Source organism: Mytilus californianus, unplaced genomic scaffold (genome assembly GCF_021869535.1).
Source record: "Mytilus californianus isolate M0D057914Y unplaced genomic scaffold, xbMytCali1.0.p SCAF_6, whole genome shotgun sequence".
In the NCBI taxonomy this organism is placed as follows: Eukaryota; Metazoa; Mollusca; class Bivalvia; order Mytilida; family Mytilidae; genus Mytilus; species Mytilus californianus.
In genome coordinates this window covers 4,079,795-4,106,651 of record NW_026262712.1, presented here as the reverse complement: position 1 = coordinate 4,106,651, position 26,857 = coordinate 4,079,795, and the positions used below count along the sequence as shown (strand labels likewise).

Here is a 26,857-nt window from a genome sequence, read left to right as displayed (position 1 = left end):
CTCAAATAACTTATAGTAAAACTAGTTGTTTTATCTGGTACTAGCCGGTTTGGCCTTGTATTTTAACTATATATACTGTGATTTTTATCTATATTCTGAATGTGGATTTATTAAGAACAGAAACAACATTATGAGCCGTAGCCAGTAGTATGAGGTACACAATGTATTTACTAGTTCAAGGTTTTTCAAATTAATCTATGGTTAAAAGTTACCGTCTTAAATATTTCATTTAGTTTCATTTACTTTGCTTATTGTATTTGAAACTTCATATTTTCTTATCTACCTGTAATTAGCTTTCAATGTTGTACAGTACTTCATTGAGTCGTATAGTCAATTTACTTGAGCGAATAGTTTACATTTGCTATGATTAACAAATTGTTTACATGTAGAGTTGTTATTTAACTGTATTTTGCATTATTATATATTTGCAATTGTGTAATTTAATATAATAAACATTATTTGCTACAAAATTATATATTTATATGCATTTATTTGTAAAGTTATATTTGTCATCTTCTGTATAATTCAGATCTATCATTGCCTTCTTTGATTATATTTAGTACAGTATTCGAACGTTCCGCATACGTGTCATCTCAAGCCTTATTCCACCTGGACATATATGGCGTCGTCGACAAACCCGAAGGCAATGATTACTGGCATTCCATCAGATGGCTGAGCGGGGTATTTACGGATGTAGCCGAACATTTACGACGTTCATGTCTGTCATCAAACTATCGACGGAGTTAAGGTGGCTCGGGTGTCTTCCTCCATCTTGGATTTTGAAGAAGCAGATAACTTTGGTCTAGATATTTGATGAAATGTGCAAATTTTGAGAGTTGTATGTAATTTATGTAAAATACTTTTTATTTAAATATAGAAAATTGTGTGTTTTATCATAGTTACAGTTGTAATTTCTCAAAAACACTTTGTTTGTGTCTGATTAGATTTTTTTCAACTTTGCCAAATAAGGGGAGATAACTCAGATAAAGTAATTTTTATAATAGAAAGTGTTATGAATTTACCTTTTTTGATATGTAGCAAGAAAACAAGTTCGGTGACCCCATTTTTTCTTTTTCTTATCTGAAAGCATGTTATAAGAGCAATCTTCTCACATTTTATCCTAAAGTTCTGATAGAACGTTTTCTTTTTATCACACAAAATTTGATTTTCCATGCATAATCTATACAAAATCTGACAATTTTGCACAACCTGTAGCGTGAAAAAAAGTCCGGTGACCCATACTTTTTAATATATTTTTGAAAAAAGCATGATAAAAACTTCACTTTGACAAGTTATCAAAAAATTCTATCAATTTTAATTAAGACGCCCTAGCCACCTTAACCGAACTTTCACGAAATTTATACTAGACAGGAAATCTACGGAGAAAGCCGAACATTGACGAAGATTTTTTGTGTGTCATCGGGATATGTACGGACTTAACCGAACAATGTCGGAGTTTACGATTGAAAGGCGAACACTAACGAAGATGTTTAACAGTGCCGAAACCGTTTAACTAATGAAGACCGATTTAGTTACTGTTTTTCCCTATTTGGATGTATGTGATATTGATAGACATGGTGATATATGTTGAAGTGTGTGATTTTTTTATTTTCATTCTGGATTATGTGTTTTATTCAGACGGGATTATAGTTTTGCATTGAGTCACTTTTTGTGAATATAGAGTTGGAGTTATATATTGTGTATTTTTGCAATTTTTGTATTTTTTAAAATGTTCAATAGTTTTGAAAGTTCATAATGGCAAGTAATCATACGTGTAAGTATTTACAAAAGCAGGTGAATGAATTACAGAATAGAGTTAAAGAAATATCTTGGAAATCTAGTGGTGAATTAGAAGTAAACAAGGCCCCCGAATGAAACATTGAAAAGAATGTGGTATATGTGCATAAAGATAGAAAAGTTCCTAAATTTCCTGGATATAATTTTTCCGGTTGCAGATTGGATGAAGGTGTTAATACTGTGTTATATTCACGTGAAATGACCCGTCAAGAATGAGCGGATTTTTATATATATTTACATCTATAAGGTTCTACTAAAGATGAAGTGAAATACCGTTCTCATCCAGTACGACAAAGTCCAGATCAAATTTAAAAGTGTTGCTAGATACCTTTGGTGTGACGGACAACCTTACCAAAATACAGAAGATTTTTTTTGGATCGTGTGCAAAAGCCAAATGAATCCTTAAAGGATAGTTTGTACGTTCTTATGGATTTAATGGGTAAAATTTCAAAAAAAGACTACTTGGATGCCAAATAAAGAGAACACATTATGAGACCAGTTTACACAAAATGCACAAGACAGCATCTTAAGAAAACATGATACTACATCTCCTTATTTTTATATCTGAAACAAATAGTTCGTTTACAACCTCATATGCCGTTTTTGAATTTACGTGAAGAAGCTATAAAGTGGTCTGAGGCAGAAGAATATAAGGGTAAACGTGAAACAACCGCTACTGTACCAGAGGAATCTACAGCTGATGTTTGCACAAATAAGGATAACACCGACAGTATTGAACAATCCGATAAATTTAATCAGTCATTTGGTATTGTACAGAAACCAAAGCGAACAAATTGAAGCATTAACCAAGATCGTAAATTCAAAACTATAGTCGACTAGCTATCAGAGTAGATATAATAGGTTCTAGCAACAACGACGTACACTGTTGTGTTATGGATGTCATAAGCCAGGTCATAAGATTGCAGACTGTCCATTTATTAATTCCAAGAAGTCAGAAAATCCGTAGCGTCTACTGTGAAGAGTCCCATTATAGATAATATTCATATAGACTCAGTTCAAGCTAATCGTTTAGTGGGTAAATGTCCAACAGTAAGTGCATGCTTTGCAGAATTTAAAGTTAACTGTTTAGTAGATACTGGTTTAACAGTCACAATAGTTACAAAGTCTTTTTATAACCGTTTTCTGAGGAGGTGTACCGAGATACAAACTGATCTTACTTTAATCTTAAAGGTGCAAACAAAATGTAAACCGTATACTGGATATATTGAAGTAGATATTGATATTGTGGGGCAACGTTTGACAAACAGAGGTGTTCTGATTGTGAAAGATCCTATTGACAGTTATACACGTATAAGGAAAGAAAATGTCACTGGACTTCTTGGAATGAACGTTATTAGCTTGTGAAAAAAACATTTGCAACAAGATTTTGGGAACCAGTAATCAGAAGATGTTAACGAAATAGCCGAACATTTCAATCTTCGAGAACTTTTTAATGCTTGAGACAAAAAATGAACATTGTAATACTATTGGATTTATTAAACTTTGTTCTAATTTACCAGTTCGTATTCCTGCAAATTCTGTGACAATCTTAAATGGAACTGGGCCGAATTTACCGAGATTGTATGATGCTGTGGTTGAACGTTTACACACTGGTGGACACTTGCCTTCTACTTTTATCGCTGTACATACTTTTCTGTCTGTTCGAAATGGACATTTAACTTTTAGAGATGCTAATGTTGGATATGATGATGCATGGCTTGCTCCAAGAACTAGAGTTGGATGAAATTTATATTAACGAAAATGCTAATTGTGCTGAAACTAATTTAAATTTGTCAACTTTAGACGATTTTGAAATTCCTGTAGATATAAGCCATTTGTCAATAACAAGTAAACAGAGAGACCAAATAAGAACATTGTTTTATAACTTTAGAGATGTGTTTTATAAGATGACGGTGATGTTGGATATACAACGACTGTGAAAGATAGAATTTGCACATTAGATGATGAACCAATTGTTCAACCGTATAGACGAATTCCACCTACCCAATATGAAGAGGTCAAGCAGAATATACAGAAGGTAGTTGTAAATAAGATTATTAGTGAAAGTCCCTACGAAAAAAAGACAATTCACTGTGCATGTATTTGAAAAATCAACCGGACGTCCTTTATAGATGCTTACCCATTACTTCGTGTTGAGGAATCATTTGATGCTCTAAGTGCAGCTAAGGTGTTTTGAACAATGGATTTAACCAGTGGTTACAATGTCATGGCGATGCATGAAGATGATATCGAGAAAACACCTTTAACAACACCGTTTGGACTTTACGAATATCTTCGATGGCGTTTGGATTATGCAATGCACCTGCAACATTTCAACGTTTGGTGCAACATTGTTTTGGAATTGAGATTTTGAACATTTTGTTAGTCTTCTTATATGACAGTATTGTCTACTGAGCAAATATTGAAGAACATTTGAAACATTTAGAAGTTGTGTTCAAAGATTAAAAGAACATTGTTTAAAATGAAGCCTTCAAAATGCAAAAATGGACAATGACATTTCGTATGGTGTTAAAAGTAAAACAACAAAAATATCGAACTCCAAGGACAATTCAAAACGGAAATTCCATTAACAATTGGCAAAATCAAAAGCTCAAACACATCAAACGAATGGAAAACAACTGTCATATTCCTGACTTGGTACAGACATTTCCTTATGTAGAAAATGGTTGATTAAGCCTGGGTTTAAAGCTAGTTAAACCTCTCACTTGTATGACAGTCGCATACAATTCCATTATATTGATAACAACGTGTGAACAAAACATACAGACATAATAGGTAAAATGTCAAAAATAGGGCAGTCAATATTGTGTTATAATCTAAATCACTATAAAACAAACAAATATGTCAACAAAGAAAAACAAAATGGCATATAGACAAAGCACATACGCAAAAATGATACCCAAGAAAATACAAAAAATGACCACAGCACAACAACACAATGGCGGGATGTACAAGTACCGAGCCACGCCTAAAGGATATTACAAAAAATAGACCAAACAGTAAACGTTAATAATTTACAAAGACAAATTTAAGAACACTACAACATGTAATTAAGATGATAAACAACTTCAGTACTTAGAATCTATACATCAAGACCATTATGTATTATGTGTGAAGTTGATGCTTTGGAAAAGTTTGTGAAGGAAAAAACACACCATGATAAAATACATCAAAAACAAATCAAAACTTGCTTACAAAACGATTATTTGAAAATATAATGTTTCCAAACAAGTAATCACTTACTGTCGGAAGAAAAGACGGAATACCGATACAACAGGGATATAACAGTTGAGAGTAGAGTAAATAATGGATAGGGGCAGCAAAAGAAAATGGTGAGAATATATCTTAGAAACTATGAAACTGGAGTGAAAGAAAGACTGGCCTATATCTATCATTTGCCTCACTAAAATGATATGAGCTCGAATTGGCTTCTTTGGCAAGGGAGTCAATTCATACAAAAACCTACTTTTAAAAATGTTAACATCTTTTGAACAGAATAGTATGTCTAAACGTTAAACCATAATATAAATTGACCAGATTTAGTAAGTATTCCAATGTGCTTTTATTTAAAGAAAAAAAAAATATATGAATTACTTTAAAATGTGCAGTAACAGATTATTAGAGACACACTTTGTGATGAAGAGTAAGACAATGGTTACGTCAATCTCTCCATACCGTTCTTTTGATACCAAAATATCAGTGATAACTAATGATACCTTTCAATAACACCAGAAGTTAAAATTCAAAATTCATTCTACATGACAGTGCTTCTATAGTTTACTTTTGTTCCAGTCATTAAAACGGTCTTAGGAAAAAGAATGCGTTTCTTTTGATTTTATTCCTGTGATTGGTCGGAGCAGTTCTAAATTCTGCCGCAGGGTAACTTTGACATGTCAACATGTCTGGTTACGAAGTTAACTTGCTCTACAGATAGGGACCAATCCCATCTGTGCAATTGACCAATGCTTGAGCAGAATTTCCTCTTCTGGAAGTGTCGTAGGGGCATGTGGTGGATTGCACAAGAAGTGGTCAACACCAAATTGAAAAATTCCTCGACTGAATTCAAATGTTTTTAAAAATTGTGCTTCCAGCTTACGGATTTTAGCCTGCGGTGTTTTCTGTGTAGACTAAAACAAATGGAATCAGGTGATTTTGAAAAGGTTTTTGCGCCATTTCATCATTTCCAATTCAAACTGTTTTAAAGAGTCCTAATCAATATTCAATATTAAGCTTGCATTTATTATAATGGGTATTTACGAAAATGGTTCCCAAACAAACATATAGATAATTTTTTTTGGGAAAATGACAGCGAATACAGAATCGTTCGAATGTAATGCATTTCCGACGGCGTATAAAATATTAGATGTCAATGATTATGACCTGATGAGGAGTTGATGTTGTTGACACGACTGACATAAATACTGTGACAGAACTTCTAGCACGGACTTCATGACAACACCAGTAAAAGTTTGCAAAAAGTGAAGGTCGTCAATTTCGAGACAGAATACTAGCTCTCATGCCTATACCAATGAGTTTTGTTTTCACAAGACAGTTAAGGTAGTAATGATCGGAAAAATAGCATCAACTGTATGGGTTTGAAGAATGTGAGTATTTCATATATTCGGAATTTGCTAGCTGTAAGTTCATTTATACAACTAGCGTTACTCAAATTGGTATACTGTTAATGAATTCATGGTCCATTGTTAAAAACTTAGTCATAATGTAAAAAAAAAACATGTTTAAGCATTGACCACTATGACCACTATGACCTGATGTTGATGATACCATGTTCTAGCGTTGACCACTGTGTATTTTGTTAATATTACACTCACAACAACGGACGTGAATTCCTGGTTTTAATGTTGTTAAAAAAAGAGAAACATTTTTCAGTGAGCGATCAGCAGTTTTTATAGAGTAAAAAGTATCTTTTACCATACAGTGAAATTTCATGGCGACATTTTTAGTATGGAAACTTGTTCTACAGGTTAAAACATATATTAGTCATATCGTAAAATCACGTGACGACTTAGACACAACGTGTGACAGCAGAACATATTTTTCTGGTAGTCGTATCAACAATGTATACTACATCAATAATTCTGGAATCAGTTATTTTTTTTCAAAATAAAAAATAAATAAAAAAGGGGGAATACCTAGAAAATTAATGAAAACCTGCATTAACCTACATGCGTATTTAAAAGTAGATTTTTGAAGAAGTGTTTTAAAAAACTAATCAAAGAATCAAGGCTGATACTTTGATACGTCAGACGAGGGTTCCGTCTACATACGACTCGTTAGTGACGCTGTATTAAAAATAGTTGGACAGTCAATGTGAAATTAATGAGATTATCTGAAATGGAGAGTTCGCAAAGGTTACGCTCAGCGATACGAAATGGTCAATCGATATAATTTATTTGCTTCAATTTTTGTAGTGATTTTGCTTTCTTATTCTGGATTCACTGTTATATAACATGGCGTTTACTCTGCTATGTTTTTTGCCAGGAAAATTTACCTAATCTGGTAGGTTTGTGATCAAGGTTCTTCTTTTGATATATCCCTTTTTCGGGGAAGATGCAACAATACTAGTCTATAAGTAATAAAAAAAAAAGAGGAAACACATAGATTGATCTGTTTATAATAAAAATAATTCCACTCGTGACCATTAGGATTTCATTTATACCTAAAATAAGACTAAAAACTCCCACATACGAAAAAAAGGCATGTTCAGTGTCATAGAAGGTGCCAACGTACCTTTTTTTACAGATCAAAGAAACATTACAAAACGAACGTAATAGCAAATCTAAAAATCCGATAACCAAGGATGTGCCAAAACTTGAATACTTAAGAAGCTATATGACCAAAAATAGCTTGCATTAGGTTCTTGAAACCTTACCTTCCTAATCATTATTTAATCTACCAACTAATGTTTATGTGCATTTGTTTGATATGTAGCTATTTATCTTTGTTCAAAACACCCCTCAGATATGCCAAACAATATTATTTGTTGCTTATAGAGAACCAACAATTCAATACCTTCCAAAATGTATACCCTTCTTTTTCTAAAACTGAAGTCCAGGTTAAAGTGCAATAAAATTGAGAATGGAAATGGGTAATGTGTCAAAGAGACAACAATCCGACCAAAGAGCAGAAAACAGCCCAAGGCCACCATCGGGTCTTCAACACAGCGAGAAAACCCCGCACCCGGAGGCGGGCTTCAGCTGGCCCCTGAACAAAAATGTGTACTAGTTCAGTGAAAATGGACGTTATAATAACCTCCAAAACATATAATTGAACTAAAATTAAAAAAACATACAAGACGAACAAAGGTCAGATGCTCCTGACGTGGGACAGGCGCAAAAATGCGGCGGGGTGAAACATGTTTTGTGAGATCTCAACCCTCCCCCTATACCTCTAGCAAATGTAGAATAAACAAACACAGCAATACGCACAGTAAAACTCAGTTTAAAAGAAGTCCGAGTCCGATGTCAGAATAGTCTTTTTTTAGCGACGTAATTTAAATGCCTTTCAATTATATGTTGAAACAAGAACCTTTTGTTTTAGTTTTATGTTAACTCTAGAAATTGTAATAATACATTCAAAATATGTTGAAAATAGATAAAGCTTAAGAGGTATGATTAGTGATTTCATATTCTGTTGTATAAATGTCAAATTTAGCTTAGTAAGGTGTGTGCTATATTTTTGTTTTATTCGAACAAAAAACGGGAAGTAGACTTCTTTTCAACTTGTACAATGTTTTATTAGATACAATAGCCATATTGATTAAAATCTTTTCCAACAAGACATATTTCTTTCTTTGTTACATTTGTCTTTGAACAAGTACTTTTAAAATTTATTCATGATACAATAATACATGGTCACTCCCGATGAGAAAAAAGACAAATTATAGTCCGTTGCATTAAAATTTAATAATGTTAAAAGGATAAAAAATTGAAATAAAAATTTAACTTCATAACGTTATTTTCGTATGTATCATACAACATTTGATATCGTGTCAAAGAGAACAGATATTTGTTGTTCAATGTTTATAAAGACGCAGACATGACATACGATGTTAGGGACATGATATGCTGTTCTAGAAAGGTGGGCATGTGTTCATATGATTTATCTTTACGGCAAAAGAAATATGTAAACGGCAATTTTGTTTTTAGATATCATATCAGCGTTTTGCAATAATTTGTGGTTTGTGAAAACACAATATCCAAACATTGATTAAATGACAAGTCCAACAATTTGCAGAAGCGCAAAATATTGTTTTTTTATTTTGGTAACCCTTAATTAGAATTCATTTCAATTACCAATCCAATTTACCACATAAACACTTCGAAATATATCGTACTGATCAATTTAAAGTTCGTTGGTCGTTGTATTATATTCTTAAGCAAACAATGACATTTGACCTTAGCGATATCATAATCTTTGTAAAACAGCCTAAATTTCTAAATCTAACAAACGAATCATTAACTAGTATCGCCCATGGTTTAGGGTCATATGAACCCTTTATATATTAACCGTATGGTCACAATTTATTAAAATGTCAATTTTTTAAGAAAAATAAAAGACTACCATGAATAACGTATAATGTTACACACAAAATAATAAGTTAAAGAATTTAGAAAATTGTCGCTAGTACGTACCATATAACAACTTCAGGGTAATATCAATTCAAAATGCTTCTCCATTTATTTAATACAGTATATGTGGCTACTGTTTAACCATAATAATAATCTTTATATAGTTTCGCGTTCTCAATATTTGTTTAAAAACTTAAGATATAGTACGTCATGGCCACATTGTTTTCTACGTTATTTTTTGTTCAAGCATTGATAGCTGGGTTGTCTTAAGTTCAAATAAAGTGACAATCATTTTATGTCAACACTATACTTTATCATTGCTTTTGCGGAAAACATGAACATACATTAAATAAAACGCAAGAGCTCCCTGGTTCCTGAAAGTTAGGTAGTACAACAAAAATCACTTCTGAGCTGAGAATAACATGAATAAGGCAAATATATATTATCATACTTTAATTAAATCATTATGCAAAATAAAATTTCAACAGGGTATCTAAAGTGATTTGAGTCCTTTAGCTTGATTTGATATCAAAGTTATCAGAATTTTTTCTCACTTTCAAAGTTATAGCCATACGCATCAACTATTTACGGTGTACTGTTCCAGCATGTTATTTCTGACGGGCACGAATAAGTAGTGTCTTATCTTTTAAACCCAACTGACTTGATATATTATTTCAAAACAACTGCACATATATACAATCGTGCATGCTTTTCCGGGATTGAAACATTGTAAAAGAGGTAGAACTTCTAGTGAATTCCATCTGCATAAAAATTTGTTGTGGCTGGGTTTTTAACTACTCTATTTCGAATTGATTATTCACATGATCTATACAAGAAGCAACTTTCCAATCGTTACCAACTATTAGTGAAAAAAGGTTCTTAAAAGTGAAATGTTATAATATTGAGAAGAAATGCTATTCAAAAATTTCTTAGCCTATTTGCAACGCATTTATTGTTGCCTATCCTGACTGTAAAATTTTCCGTGGATGACTGGCAAGTCCTTTTTAGATTTGATCGATTTAGGGCGTTGGAATATATGCAGACCTTTGTTGTTTAATACATATAGTATGCTTACCTATAGATACATTATTTTTTTAGTATTTGGATGTCTATTTCATTGAAATATTGGAGGCAGCTCATGTTCATTGACGCTGATAATGTGCATTTTTTAACTAACACATCCTTTGGTTGTTCGTAGAGTAGTCATTGAAAGCAGGTATAGTTGAACATCCTGCAATAGTACTTTTCAGGCATACATTCTTTGTTAAATCATGATTTACATTAGAGAAAAGATTTACAAACGTTTTGTATATTTATATAAATTCGTGGTCAGTGAATAGAAAAATTGTACTCACTTAAATTTGTCAGAATCTTCTATCCATTCACAGTATTATTCTTCTCAACGGTAACTACAATTAAAATGGATTTTAAAGGCGATGATATATATATATATATATATATATAGTTTTAACTCCGCTAAAAAACTGACAAACAGTTTGAACGAATAATGTCCTATATAAAACATAAACGTTCACAGGAGATATTAAAAATGAATAAAAGAAAAATTTTGTGTACAATTCGTAGTTATTTGTATCACCTTTCATGTGATTAAGCATAACACAATATAAAACATTTAAATAAGAAAACTGTCATTTATCCGGACTACATGTATTCCCTTTTCGTGTGATCAGGCATAACACAGAATAAAAAATTTAAATAAGAAAACTGTCATTTATCCGGGCTACATGTATTCCCTTTTCATGTGATCAGACATAACACAATATAAAACATTTAAAAAAGAAAACTGTCATTTATCCGGGCTACATGTATCCCCTTTTCATGTGATCAAGCATAACACAATATAAAACATTTGAATACGAAAACTGTCATTTATCCGAGCTACATGTATCCCCTTTTCATGTGATCAAGCATAACACAAAATAAAACATTTGAATAAAAACAATGTCTTTTATCCGGGCTACATGTATCCCCTTTTCATGTGATCAAACATAACACAATACAAAACAATTGAATAAGAAAACTGTCATTTATCCGGGCTACATGTATCCCCTTTTCATGTGATCAAACATAACACAATACAAAACAATTGAATAAGAAAACTGTCATTTATCCGAGCTACATACATGTATCCCCTTTTCATGTGATCAAACATAACACAATACAAAACAATTGAATAAGAAAACTGTCATTTATCCGAGCTACATGTATCCCCTTTTCATGTGATCAAACATAACACAATACAAAACAATTGAATAAGAAAACTGTCATTTATCCAGGCTACATACATGTATTCCTTTTCATGTGATCAAACATTACACAATACAAAACAATTGAATAAGAAAACTGTCATTTATCCAGGCTACATACATGTATTCCTTTTCATGTGATCAGATATAACACATTATAAAACATTTAAACATAAAAACTGTCATTTATCCGAGTTATCAGGGGTTTCAGTGTATCTAAACCTATGTATTCTTAAATTCATCAACTTGTGCAATGTTTTATTGAATACAATAGCCATATTGATTAAAATCTTTTCCAACAAGACATATTTCTTTCTTTGTTACATTTGTCTTTGAACAAGTACTTTAAAATTTTTCATGATGCAATAATACATGGTCACTCCCGATTAGAAAAAAAGGCAAATCATAGTCCATTGCATTAAAATTTAATAATGTTAAAAGGACAAAAACAGAAATAAAAATTTAACTTCATAACGTTATTTTCGTATGTATTATACAACATTTGATATCGTGTCAAAGAGAACAGATATTTATTATGAATACGCAGACATAACATACAATGTTTGGGACGTGATATACTGTTCTGGAAAGGTGGGCAGTGGATCATATGATTTATTTTTACGGCATACGAAATATGCAAACTGCAATTTTGTTTTTGAGTATCTTATCAGCGTTTTGCAATAATTTGTGGTTTGTGAAAACACAATATCCAAACATTGATTAAATAACAAATCCGACAATTTGCAGCAGTGCAAAATATTGTTTTTTATTTTGTTAACTCTTAAATAAAATGCATTTCAATTATTAATCCAATGTTCCACATAAACACTTAGAAATATATCGTACTGATCAATTTAAAGTTCGTTGGTCGTAGTATTATATTCTTAAGCAAACAATGACATTTGACCTTAGCGATATCAATATCTTTGTAAAACAGCTTAAATTTCTAAATCTTACAAACGAATCATTAACCAGTATCGGCCATGGTTTAGGGTCATATGAATCCTTTATATATTAACCGTATGGTCACAATTTAATAAAATGTCTATTTTTAAGAAAAATAAAAGACTACCATGAATAACGTATAATGTTACACACAAAATAATAAGTTAAAGAATTTGGAAAATTGTCTCTAGTACGTACCATATAACAAGTTTAGGGTAATGTCAATTCAAAATGCTTCTCCATTTATTTAATACAGTATGTGACTACTGTTTAACCATAATCATAATCTTTATATAATTTCGCGTTCTCAATATTTGTTTAAAAACTTAAGACAGAGTACGTCATGGCCATATTATTTTCTACGTTAATTTTTGTTCAAGCATTGATACATTTAGCTGGGTTGTCTTAAGTTCAAATAAAGTGACAATCATTTTATGTCAACACTATAGTTTATCATTGCTTGTGCGGAAAACATTAACATATATTAAATAAAACGCAAGAGCTCCCTGGTTCCTGAAAGTTAGGTAGTACAAAAAAATCACTTCTGAGCTAAGAATAACATGAACAAGGCAAAATATATTATCGTACTTTAATTAAATCATTATGCAAAATAAATTTTCAACAAGGTATCTAAAGTGATTTGAGTCCTTTAGCTTGATTTGATATCAAAGTTATCTTAATTTATTTCTCACTTTCAAAGTTATAGCCATACGCATCAACTATTTACGGTGTACTGTTTCAGTATGTTATTTCTGACGGACCCGAATAAGCGGTTTATTTCTGACCGGGCACGAATAAGGAGTGTCTTATCTTTTAAACCCAACTGTCGTGATATATTATTTTAAAACAACTGCACATATATACAATCGTGCAGCTTTTCCGGGATTGAAACATTGTAAAAGAGGTAGAACTTCTAGTGAATTCCATCTGCATACAGATTTGTTGTGGCTGGGTTTTTAACTCTATTTCGAATGGATTATTCACATGATCTATACAAGAACGCAACTTTCCAATCGTTACCAACTATTAGTGAAAAAAGGTTCTTAAAAGTGAAATGTTATAATATTGAGAAGAAATGCTATTAAAAAATTTCTTAGTCTATTTGCAACGCATTTATTGTTGCCTGTCCTGACTGTAAAATTTTCCGTGGATGACTGCCAAGTCCTTTTTAGATTTGGATCGAGGAAGGGTGTGGGAATATATGCAGACCTTTGTTGTTTAATACATATAGTATGTTTACCTATAGATACATTATTTTTTTAGTATTTGGATTTCTATTTCATTGAAATATTGGAGGCAGCTCATGTTCACGAGGATTGACGCTGGTAATGTGCATATTTTAACTAACACATCCTTTGGTTGTTCATAGAATAATCATTTGTAAGCAGGTAAAGTTGAACATCCTGCAAAAGTATCTTTCATTCTTTGTTAAATCAGAATTTACATTTGAATCAACATTTTCAAACGTTTTGTAAATCTATATAAACTTCGTCGTCAGTAAAAAGAAAAACTGTACTCACTTAAATTTGTCAGAATCTTCTATCCATTCACAGTATAACTCTTCTCAACTGTAATCAAAATCAAAATGGATTGTACAGGCGACGCTATATACATAGTTTAACTCATTTAAAAAAAAATGACAAATACTTTGAACGAATAAAATCCTATAAAAATACATACACGTTTACAGGAAAATTTAGAAATGATTGAAATAAAATATTTTGTGTACAATTCGTACTTATTTGTATCCCCGTTCATGTGATCAAACATAACACAATATAAAACATTTGAATACGAAAACTGTCATTTATCCGAGCTACATGTATCCCCTTTTCATGTGATCAAGCATAACATAATATAAAACATTTAAATAAGAAAACTGTCATTTATCCGGGATACATGTATCCCCTTTTCATGTGATCAGGCATAACACAATATAAAATATCTAAATATGAAAACTGCCATTTATCCGGGATACATGTATCCCCTTTTCATGTGATCAAACATAACACAATATAAAATATCTAAATATAAAAACTGTCATTTATCCGAGCTATCAGGTGTTTCAGTGTATTAAAGCTTATGTATTCTTAAAGTCATTTAAAGCGAGTTGTTCTTGGTAAGAAAGTATTAAGGAAATTATTGAACAAATCCATGATTTTATACTAAACTAAGTCCTCCATACTTTCTAAACAAAAACAACTTGTTTTTTGTTATGCCTTGTTTATCTTGTTTCATGAAAAATCAATAAAAAAACTGACTGAGTAGATTATTACGTTATTAAGTAATTTTTACATTATGACGATTTCAATCCCTGGTAGTACATACTTTTAATTTCTTTTGAAATGTTTAATATATTCAGTTTATTATTTTAAATAGGTGAACAATTTGATTGGAAAAAGTAAATGTATATATGTCAGATGCAGCTCCTTATGTTGTATTTTGTAAATCTCTACAACTTCGTAACTGCTTTGGCCTTCCAACTGATATAATTATATTGTACTGTTAATAACGTCCAGGGAACAATATTTTAGAAATATTCAGTTTGAAAATTAAATTGTAGTTATCATACAATCACATATCATTGGTTAGTAGAGTAAGTAGGGACATGAATTTCTATAGTTAAACAACTATAATCCACATCATTCTCCCTGCAAAATATATTAAACAAACTTATTTGCTCTTTTAAGATTGAGATTAAAAATTTGATTTTATATATGTTTTCACTTGCTGATGGGTTATATGTAAATAGCTTCCTAAGTCATACTGGTTTTGTGTATATAAATTGATTTTTTTTATTATTTCACCCACTTTGATGCAGTTTACAATTAAAAATCAGTATTATAGCTGTCGGCCATGTTAATTTTGTTTATTTATATAGACAGACCCCTGTCCCTGGTTTTGGTTTACAGTGGCAGATCCAGAACTTTTCATAAGGGGGTGGGGTGGGGGCGCTGACTGACCTAAGGGTGGGGGGGGGGGGCTCCAGTCATGCTTCAGTGATTTCCTATATAATCAAACAAATTTTTCCCACAAAAAGGGGGGGGGGCGGGCCCCCCAGTGCTCCCCAGGCCCCCTTCTGGATCCGCCTATGGTTTATAAACTTGTCCATCTTAAGAGAATAATTGTACCTTTCACATGAATTACTTTCCCAAGACATACCGGTTGTGTGTATATTAGTTGAATTCTTCATTATTTCTCCCACTTTGATGCAATTTACAATTAAACATCAGTACTATAGCTGTCGGTCATGTTGATTTTGTTTATTTATATAGTAGTGTTGTCAAATCGAACAGTTTTACCTAACCGGTTACTCGGACAATCTTTCGACCGATTAACCGGTTAACTGATTGTTAAGTTGGTGTTTAAATGCCTTATCTATAGTACCTTACAAATGTACGTTTTTATAAGCCGATCAGTTGAAGTTTATCATTGGGCATTGTAACATGTGCAAGGATAGGCTTTGAACATTCCTGGTGAAGTTTTACTTTTAACAATCAAACTCTACTGTATCTTTTATGAAGTTTTTAATACTAGTAACTTCAGATTGGGAAAAATGAAAATCTTCTTGATCTCGTCAAATTGACAATGTCTAAAATCATTGATCATGTTCATTGTTTCATTTTCTCTGCTCTCTCAAAATATAATGTGGAGTGTTTCAATTATAGATGATTGAGCGTGTTATTCGTTCCCCCGAATGTACATTAATTCCATTCACATGATTTGCATTTCACCACTTTTTAATCGGCATTTCGTTTAAAGTGAAACGTTGGACGATGGAGGTGGCATATTTACATGTAGATCTACACTATATTAAATCAAAAAATAAATAATGAAGTATATCGTAAATCGTAAAATGTAATCAGCTTGCAACTGTTCAAAAAACATGTATGCTAATTATAAGTTCTTGTCCCGAGCTGATTTGTTACAAGTTGTCTTTGTGCTAATTAATGTTGTAAAATTAGAATGTTTTCAAAGTTAACAATAGCAATCAATATACTGGACAATTGATCTTTCAAATTAATTATTAAAATTCACCAAAATTTATTAATGATTTCCATACACATTTATATTAAATCTTTTGAAATTGAAAAAAAGGTCCGGTTAACGTTAACCGGTTAGCATTTTTGGTATTCGATATTCGGTCCTTCAGACGGTTAACAGGTTAACCGGTTAATCGTTGACAACACTATTATATAGACAGACCCATGTACTAGTCCTTGGTTTTATAATTTAGTCATATATATTAACATTCAGTATCTGACAACATTTTATTCTATTTGAACAGGATCCTGTTGTAAGAAAGAACAAAGATATTGTTCAAATTTCCCAAACAGTATGTAGTACAGCATGCAAGAGACGAAATAACATGTCCTGAATTCAGGACTCCGTATTCTTTTCTGTTTGAAAATAAGACTCCCTGGTAAACATGATCAACTATTAGTGATTAATTTTTTATCTCTCTGAATAATATGACAATGCAATCATGTATTGGACCGATTGCCAATCCTATCAGTAAGATACTTAAACATGTTTTGTGAGAGAAAAAAATAACATCTGCTTATCATTTGAAAACACAATATTATTGTAGTTCATATGCCAAACTTTATGTATGCACTTTTTGTACAAGTGATAGTGGCATAATTGAACTGAAAGCAAATACAAGACCTTGCTTCCAATCTATTGCATTTGAAGCAGAAGTTGTACAGTGGCAGTTGTACAGAGACCATTTCGAAAGAAATGCAAATAAATATCTTGTGTTAAACTTCATTTGATTTCGTTACTAAAGTTTACAAAGTACACATACATGTATAACAATGTGGTGATGTAGTATGATTGCCACTGAGACAATGATGTATATGTATGACTATCATTGGAACACCACTCTATAATATCTTTGCACATTATGAAAAAGATAATGATACCTTTGTAGCATAATGTAAAAAAAATGAAAATGTTATATCAACTCATGCCACAACACCTCTATGAATATGAAACTTGATAGTACTAAAAAGCATAATATTTCGATTCACATTTAGTCCTTCCTCTACATGTTTAAGGAAAGTGACATATTTAATCGACTTTACATGAAATGATAAAAAATGTTGAATAAGAAGCAAGAAGTCTTAACTCTATTGGTACACTAGGCTTTACGGGTTCATATTGGTCATCATCTATGTACATGATGTATGTTTCAGTCGTTTTACAATGATGCTTGTTTGTACTTATTTGTTGTGTTATGTTGCTTCAGTTTTACGTGTCCTCATTCTGTGATCACTAGATCACCACTCGTGTTTTGAAAAATGTGTATGCAAATATTTTCTGCAAAACATTGAAAAGGTACAGATTCTATGAGTAGAAGGAGATATGGTGTATATGTCAATGAGACAACGACCCGACAACAAAAAATATTCTTAACACATCTATGTATGTTTAAGAACTCTTGTTTAGTACAATAGCAAATAATGATAATGTATATTTATATATCGGTCATGTCACTGTAAATGAATTGAATCATGTATATACCTATTGATACTTTTCGTCCTAAAAATAATTGTGTGAAGGGCCCAAACAGTTTTTTTGCATAAAAAATGATATTCAAATAAATTTCTGTATAACAAATTTATTTTAAATCTTTAGAATGACCTAAGTACCTTAGAATAAGCAGAAGATGTCCAAGGGGCAAAAAAAAAAATGACAAGGTCGTGTATCAGTGGAATAAATAACAAAAGAAAAGAATATAACAGCCCACATAGCACTACACAGAAAAATGCCTTGTTAACATTGAGCAACACAAACACATAAAAGATCAGATAGAACTTATGAACAATTTCAAATCTGTCTAATTTCAAACTCGAGGTTCATTCCCCGAGAGCAAAGAGTAAAGATAAGAATGTTGCAGTACTCCTGTAGTCTATGAAATAAAGAAAATAAAATCTACAGTTCAGCAGAGAATTTGACTATACTTATGATACAAATTTGTTTTTAATTAAAGTCGTTGGTTTTAAGTCTTAATAAAAAGCAAAATAAAAAACAGATTCATATTCATATTCATAATAAATATTTTATGGCAGCAACAAGTGATTTCAACAACACTAATGTACGTTCATATAGTAAATTCATGCAAAGGTTCCATAAATGATCCTTAAATTCTAGGTCAATCGAAGATTAAACGTATATATAACTAAATTAAAACATAGAATTACATGGAATAATTTCGAAAAAATAAAGATGTGAAGTACACGCCAGTTCAACAACAATGAAGTGTTCAGCCCCATTTTCTATTTTCCATTGTTTCTTAATACGAGAGGACCCAACCAATAATGCAATTTTGGCATAATGTTTTCCTTATTTCCATGGGTTTGAAGATTAAATCAAATTACTGTGATTAGAGCCGTGATAATAATGTAAAAGTCCGACAACATACCTCTAAAATTTGTATCATGCTGAGGCTATTTACCGAAAACAAAATGTAAGTGCTTGTTCTTTCATGCTATTTGAAAATATTTAAATCAACTCCTTAGCGAAAATGTACTAGACTTTAACGGTGCAAAAAGGCTCACTGTCGGTTGAAACACCAATCAAATATTAAAGGTGAAAGTGACGGTAATCAGTTTCCTACGAGACAAAATCGGACATTTGACAAAATTCCAATAGCGCAGTGCTTTTGATTAAATAAATTTCTGGTCAGGGTTAACATTATATGTCAGCATTTGTTTAGATTTAAAATCAATTACCAGGCGATAATCCCTTTAGAGTTTCACCTCTGGCAAATTTCAGGTGATCGGAGGACAATGAATTACGTAATCGCACACCTGTGATTCCACAATCACAACTCTAAGGAATTAACTACCGGAGAATCGGACTAGGACATTATTTCACTATGTAATTAAGGAGCAAGCTTTAGCAAAGAAATGAACTACAGAAATCTTTTTTGCATAAACAATATAATGATCATTACCAGATAAATACAACGACTTACAAGTAGCTTTTTAGAAAAGAAATTATTTGGTCTGAGATAAGTTTTCCCATTTGTTTTTCTTGGTTAGCAATTGGATTTATTCGTCCCCGATTTGTAGAGTCATTCATCGGCAAGTCTCATTCCGGGCCGCGTGATTGAACGTGATTTCACAGAGTTGCCAATCTCTGTGTATATGTCTCTGATTTAAATGGATTGTATTATGTTCTTGAAATCTTACTTTCCTGATCATTACTTTTTCTATAAGCTAATTATTTAAGAAATTAAATACCTACATATAAGTTAAATTAACGATATATATATGAAGTATTGTTCAAATGTGTCTTTAATTGCTATATAGCTATCTAGTTGTGTTTGTAACAACAATTAGGAATTTCAAACAATATGTAGAAAGCCAACAAGTCTAAACCTTCCAAAATGAATACCTCCTCTTTGTCTGAAACTAAAGTCAAGGTTAAAGTGCACTTATCCTTTTTTGAACAGTAATATAAGCGCCTTTCAATTATATGTTGAAACAATAAACTTTTTATAGTCATGATAGTGTTATGTAAACACTGGAAAATTTATTAATACATTCCAACTCTATCAAAACTGGAGTAAACTTAAAAAGAATGTTTCACAACAGCTGTGATTTAATTTTTCTGATGAATACGTGTCAAATTGGGCTTGGTCATGTTTGTGTTATATCTTTGATTTAATCGAACAAAAGGCGGGAAGACGATGTCTTTTGAACTACTACAATGTTTTATTAAATACAATAGCATTGATTAAAATCTTTTCCAACAGGACATATTTCTTTGTTTGTTACATTTGCCTTTAAACAAGTTCGTTAAAATTCAAGATACAATGATACAAGGTCACCCCTAATACAAAAAGAAATATTTCAGTCCGTTGCAATAAAAGTCAACAATGTATAGTAAAGGGCAAACAAATAAAACCAAATTTAAAATAACTAAACTTTATAACATTATAGTCTTATGCGGGATATTTCATATAAAATTGTGTGCAAGGAGTACAAGACATTCGTTGTGACTTTTTATTAATAAGCAGTTATGGCACATGTGGCATTTGTTTGAGGTGTGATATAAATTTCATTTTTGAATTTTTCGTATCTAATCAGTGTTTTGTGTCAAGTGAAAATACCATATCATTACATTGTTTGAATGATTAATGATTAATCGAACAATTTTTCAATGCAAAATAGTCTGTTATTTAACTTGTTATTACCTCTTCAATAAAGTGTAATTTATTAATCCAATCCCTTGTTTTAACACTGCGACATATATCATACTGATCAATTTTAATTTATATAGTCGTACTATAATATTCGTCATCTAAACATGACATTAGACCTTAACGATATCATTAGCTTTGAAAAACAATTAACTAAATTCCTACCATCATATCATTGACTCCTATCAGCCACGGTACATGGTCATATGAAGCTTTAATCTATTCACCATGTGTTCACCATTTTTTGAAATGGATATTGTTATAGAAAATAAAAGATAACCATGCATATCACATAACGTTACACAAGGAAAAATAAATTAAAAATTTGGAAAATTTTCTCCAGTACGCAATATATGATTAGTTGGCAATCATACGACATCCTATTGAACTGTATATACTAAACAGAGTCCTCTGTGCACTTTTTATTATTCATAACGAATCCGTAACGACAAAAATATCATTGGTGTCTGTTGATCGAACACTTCAGCTACTACAACTTTTTTTTGCCGATCGAAAACTTGATAAACAATCAACAAATTATTGTTGAGTACGAGACTAAATAAGCGGGGTAACATTTTGTAACTTTTACGTATTTAATATGCTTTTATTATACCAATATTCGAGTAATTTAATGTCGTTAGGGACAGCTGCTCTCAACATGAATCCAAGCTTCTTGAAAATAGTAAAAAAAAAGCTTTAAGAAATATTACTGCACCACAGTAAAATTCCGCAAAAGTTCCGCTAGCAATTTAAATCGGGAAATCGGTCGGGAAAATCTTGACGCGAAAAAGGATTCCGATATGGTTGCGTACTTCTGTTTGCAAAATGTCGTATATTTTCGCTGATTATATGATAATATCAACTGATTATCGCACATTTATTCAATCTTTATTTGTATCGATAAAATACTAGTAAACAACAAGACTAATCTCATGTGACCTACTCCATGCGTAAATATAATAAAAAAAAGTGTTTTTGATAATATTACGTGTTTAACTTATTATTCGCTTAAAATTGTTTAATGGACTTAATCTTCCAAATGCGTCACTTAGAAATTAACAAGAAGTGAACATATCTTTTTTTCAATTAAACAAATAAAAAATCGTTAGTTGTTCGAGACAATATTATACTAAACCGAAATAAAACCATGCACCACTCTATACAGAGCGATTGACTGGATGATTAATCTTTGACTCAGGTTTTTCAAGTCTCGTGTGTAATTCAACTGTATCAAATTAAAAAGAAACAAAAAGAGAGATAATTGACTTTATTATTATTCTGAAACGCAGTGTATTTTGCCAAGTACGATAGAGTGGACAATTGATGTCATGTAGACTTTTATGTAAGCATACAGGGTTCTTTATAGAGCGTATCTTTTAAATCTTTTGTTTAGGTCAATATTAAGGATGTTCGATCCTCTTATTTTTTGAATTTTTCCCAGATTCTAACTCCTCTGGTTTTATCTATATAGTGCTATTAAAAAATTTTCCCCGGTAACCCCTACTTTTCTGTTTATAATTTTATTACACATAGTTTAAAATGTAATTTTTGCAAATCCTAAAAAATCCTTGCTTTTTTTAAGGAAACAGGGGGCAATGTTTAATGTATGAAAAGTCTAGAGAGAAACATTTCGTGAAGACTTAGATGTTATCTAAAATTGGGCAAAATCATGGGCTGTTCAATTTAACCCAAAGAAAACAAAAAATATTGTATTTACTAGAAGTGAAGGGGAGCATCCACCTGTATTTTTTTGGGATATATGGTGAAGAGGTTGAGAAAATAAATATTCACTGTCTTGGGATAACATTTCAGTCATCAGGTTCATGGAACACACATATTGATAATGATAAAAAAGCATGCTCTCGTTCATCTGTGTTTCGACAATTTAAACATTTATTAGACAGGAATTCACTAATACGTATTTATAATGCTTTTATCAGACCTATATAAGAGTATGGTGATGTTGTTTGGGGAAATTGCTCCAAGCACGAGTCTGAGCTTCTTTAAAATATCCAAAAAGAAGCTGCTAGAATAATTACTGGACTACGGCGTAATTCCTGAAGACAAAAACTTTATATTGAATTAGGATTTGAAACTCTGGAGAATAGACGGAATAAACATAAGCTTATTTTGTTTTTATAAAATATTAAATGGGAGGACACCTGCATACTTATGTGAGTTAGTCCAGCCATATTTTCCTAGACAAACCCCTTATACTTTTCACCCTCCTCTTGCTAGAACTAGGTCTTACTTTAAAAGTTTCATTCCTTCCACTATAAGACTTTGGAATAGTCTTCCTCTAATATACAAAAATCCCCAAGTTTGTGTATATTTAGAGGTGAACTGGACAAGTTTTATAGGACTGAAGAAATATTTAAATCTTTCAATTATTGGATAAGGAAACATAATATAAGTCATTGTCAACTCAGAAATAATGCTAGCAACCTTAAATCTCATTTGTTTAATCAGTTCTTATCAGAGAACACTATTTGTGCAATAATAATTTAATCACCCTGTTGAGGATAATCAGCGTTTCTTTTTTATTTGCCCTAAGTACAATGATGTTAGACAGATCTAACTTGAAACTATTTACTCCATTGTTGATAATATTGACATACATATTGATTTATTACTTTTTGGAAACAGCCTATTTTAATATGATATGAATATTGCTATTTTTAAATCTGTTCAAAAATATATCAGTGACATTCACCGTTTTGTTTGAAATTTTCTTGATTTTTGTTTTATTTATTTATTTATTTATTTATTTATTTATTTATATTTATTTATTTATTTATTTATTTATTTATTTATTTATTTATTTATTTATTTTCTCACTTTCTTTCTTTCTTTTTTCCTTCAACTTCTAAACCTTATATATATATTTCTAATGACTTAAAAAAGATATTTACATGTCTCAAGGTACTTGAATAAATGATGAGTAATTGCCTACATACTTAAATATACTTTACATTAAGTAATTAACACTGTAAATATATATTTGCTTGTGTGGGCTAATAAGTAGCATGCATTTTCCACTATATTGTATTATTTTAAATACAGTTGTTAATATTTTATTTGTACTTTGTACATGTAATATGGAGAGAGATTTTATAGGCTGTGCCTGTTGCTCAATCCTTTTCATATCTTTATGAATAAAATATGTTTAAAATCAAAATTTCCCGCCAAATTTTGAATGGCTTATATCTTGAAAACGGGCACACAGACCCTACATTTTCTTCTTCTTTTTTAGTTACTTTATTTAAATACTATCAATTTATAACAGTCTTTTCAAAAGCTTGTTATTTTGAAATAAAAGAGAAAACATCCTTAAAAGAGATATCAGTATGTAAGGTAAAATTTCATTGAAAATGGACGTCATACTAAACTCCGAAACAAATAAGTGAACTAAAATTAAAAAAAAAAAAAAAAGAAACATTCAAGACTAACAAAGGCCAGAGGCTCTAGACTTGGGTCAGGCGCAAAAAGGTTGGGCCGGGGGAGGGGGGGAGGTGGGGGGGGGGGGGGGGGTAGACATGTTTTGTGAAATCTCAACCCCCCCCCCACCCCCCTCCCACAACCTTTTTGCGCCTGTCCCAAGTCTGTAGCCTCTGGCCTTTGTTAGTCTTGAATGTTTCTTTTTTTTTTTTTAATTTTAGTTCACTTATATGTTTCGGAGTTTAATATGACGTCCATTTTTAATGAACTAGTACACATTTTTGTTCAGGGGCCAGATGAAGCCCGCCTCTGGGTGCGGAATTTTCTCTCTGTGTTAAAGACCCATTGGTGGCCTTGGGCTGTTTTCTGCTATTTGGCTGGGTTGTTGTAGCTTTGACACATTCCCCATTTTAATTCTCAATTTTATTTTCTATAGCAATAAATAATGTACATGTATCTAAACAGAAACTGATTATGCTCTTAAATCTCAAATCCGATGCAAAGACGCTATGAGTGAATCAATATTAATCCAAAAATATGCCATCTTTAATTAACTGAGAACAGTATCGTAACTGTATTCCTTCTGAATAAGTCTGTTTAAAGGTTTGATTAATTTAGTAGGTTGCCCAGTGTCCAAAAAATCCTCTAGTTAACGAGTTTAAGTTAACGGATAACACACGGCTACTTTTTGGGCAAATTATAGGAAAATCATTATATTTTACAATTATGATTGTCGTCGTAAGTTCCATTGGTCACGATTTGCTTAATTTCGTGTATTTACAGAGTACCCCAGATGCCGTATTGTACGGGAAATCTTACACATGAAAAATTAATTTATTACGCTCTTTGTTGGTGGTTAAAATAGTACTTATAATATTGTTTATACGTTAACTATATCATATAACAAAAGCGGAAAGTATTTAAGTGATTTTAGTATCATTATTTCAGCATTTATAAGACTAAATAATCACCCAAAATTTACCACATTTTCACTGAAAGGAAAATTATTACGTGTATCATCACGATGTCTTAAGACAAGAAATAAGACGCGGTGCATGCGTGTGCCAAATTTCATGTGTGAAATACAAGTAGTTTTAAAAGAAATAGCGATTGAAAACACAAATTAAGTCAAAATTTTGGCATTGATTAAACACGAATTATCCCGTGACATTAATCATTGTGTTGCTTACACTATTAGGTCATTAACAAGGACAGTGGGCACATAATACATTTCTCAGTGTTGCTTGTTGTGTGGTTGATTTATTTGTTTTGAATAGCCAGCTAACTTCGTAAATTGTTATTTTCTTCGTAGTGTTATGAATTGCTATGTTACATCAGCTGTAAACTTTCTTTACTTAAAACATGGTAACGTCAACTAGACCATCCTAAATGAATCACCCTGCAACTAAACAACAAAATGTAAACAGTTGGCTTTTTTGGCAGACGTTCGATTTTATTTTTCATGTTTTCTCTTACAATACTTAGTTTCCTTGTTATCTCAGAACGAGAATCAAATGCATATCCTTCAAATTGTATTTATGAATCTACGGTACTTACATCCTTAACATGATAAATAAAATAAAGTTATCACCATTAGGGCAGAACAGTGTAATAATGATAACGCACGCAGTTTATACACGCACATGTCGTTTCTTTATTTTTCTATGTTACAATGAAATAGAAAACTTTTGTCATATAGCATTTTCTGTTTTAACTAATCGTACATACGAAATACTTTTTGTAGAAAACAAAATTGGACAAACACTCCAAACCACACCAGAACAAAATACATGAAAACAAATCAAAAATTGACAAAGGAAAAGGCTCTTGAAATTATATTTCCATACACGTACATTGAATAACTGACCATCTAAAAAAAAAGATGCGATACCGATAAGTGATGTAAAAGAGGATACAGTGGATACTGGGTAGGGATAGCACACGGCAGTGGTAAAATGAGTTCTTAGAAACGGGAATGAAAGAAAGACAGGAAATGTCTACCTCTAGCCACTCTAAAATGACCAAAACCAGTCTCTAGATCAATAAGCAGAAAACATATAATTTGATCTATATATCCTGCTTATAATACATATATAAATAATTCCTCTGTGGTTCTTCAACTCTAGAACATTTGGATTTCATTTAAACTTGAAACAGGACTGCTAATACCCGTAAATATACGTGTACAGTCAAATAGAAGGTTCCATCGTACCAGTACTACATATCAAAGAAACATTACAAAACGAAAGTAAGAGCAATCAGTCTTATTAAAAAAATTGTTAACAGCAAAAAAATTGTCTGAGAATGAAGATCGAAACATTATCAATTTAATGCGTTCGATGTTTATTTCTTGATTTACCTTCATAAGAAACACTCACATACATCGAGACCCTTTAAAGAATAGCCAGATATATCTGATCATATTGATGTAAACTTTTTCTGAGGGATTTCAACCCTAAACGTCAAAATTATGTTTCAATATATAAAAGGATTATTGGAGACAGGTATGTTATAATCGTATCAGTGTATACATAACCAATGACTTCTACCGTCAAGATACAATAACTCGTTATGAATTTGAGTTA

General features: G+C 31.5%; 2 protein-coding genes across 8 annotated transcripts in view; both read right to left on the bottom strand.

Annotated features, from left to right (window-relative positions):
- The window catches only part of LOC127706048 (uncharacterized), a 502,975-nt gene that overhangs the window by 205,284 nt on the left and 270,834 nt on the right, over positions 1-26,857 (bottom strand). For 2 of the 7 annotated variants that reach the window (XM_052210454.1, XM_052210451.1), the window contains 2 exons: positions 14,143-14,190; positions 10,766-10,819 (listed from right to left, as the gene is read on the bottom strand). The exons of 4 other annotated variants lie outside the window; for them this stretch is intronic. The gene's annotated coding sequence lies outside the window, so the exon portion shown is untranslated. The remainder of the gene's footprint in view (positions 1-10,765; positions 10,820-14,142; positions 14,191-26,857) is intronic. One more of the 7 variants, XM_052210455.1, reaches the window with a different exon arrangement.
- Positions 1-26,857, bottom strand: part of LOC127706049 (uncharacterized) — a 343,243-nt gene that overhangs the window by 103,400 nt on the left and 212,986 nt on the right. The window lies entirely within an intron of this gene.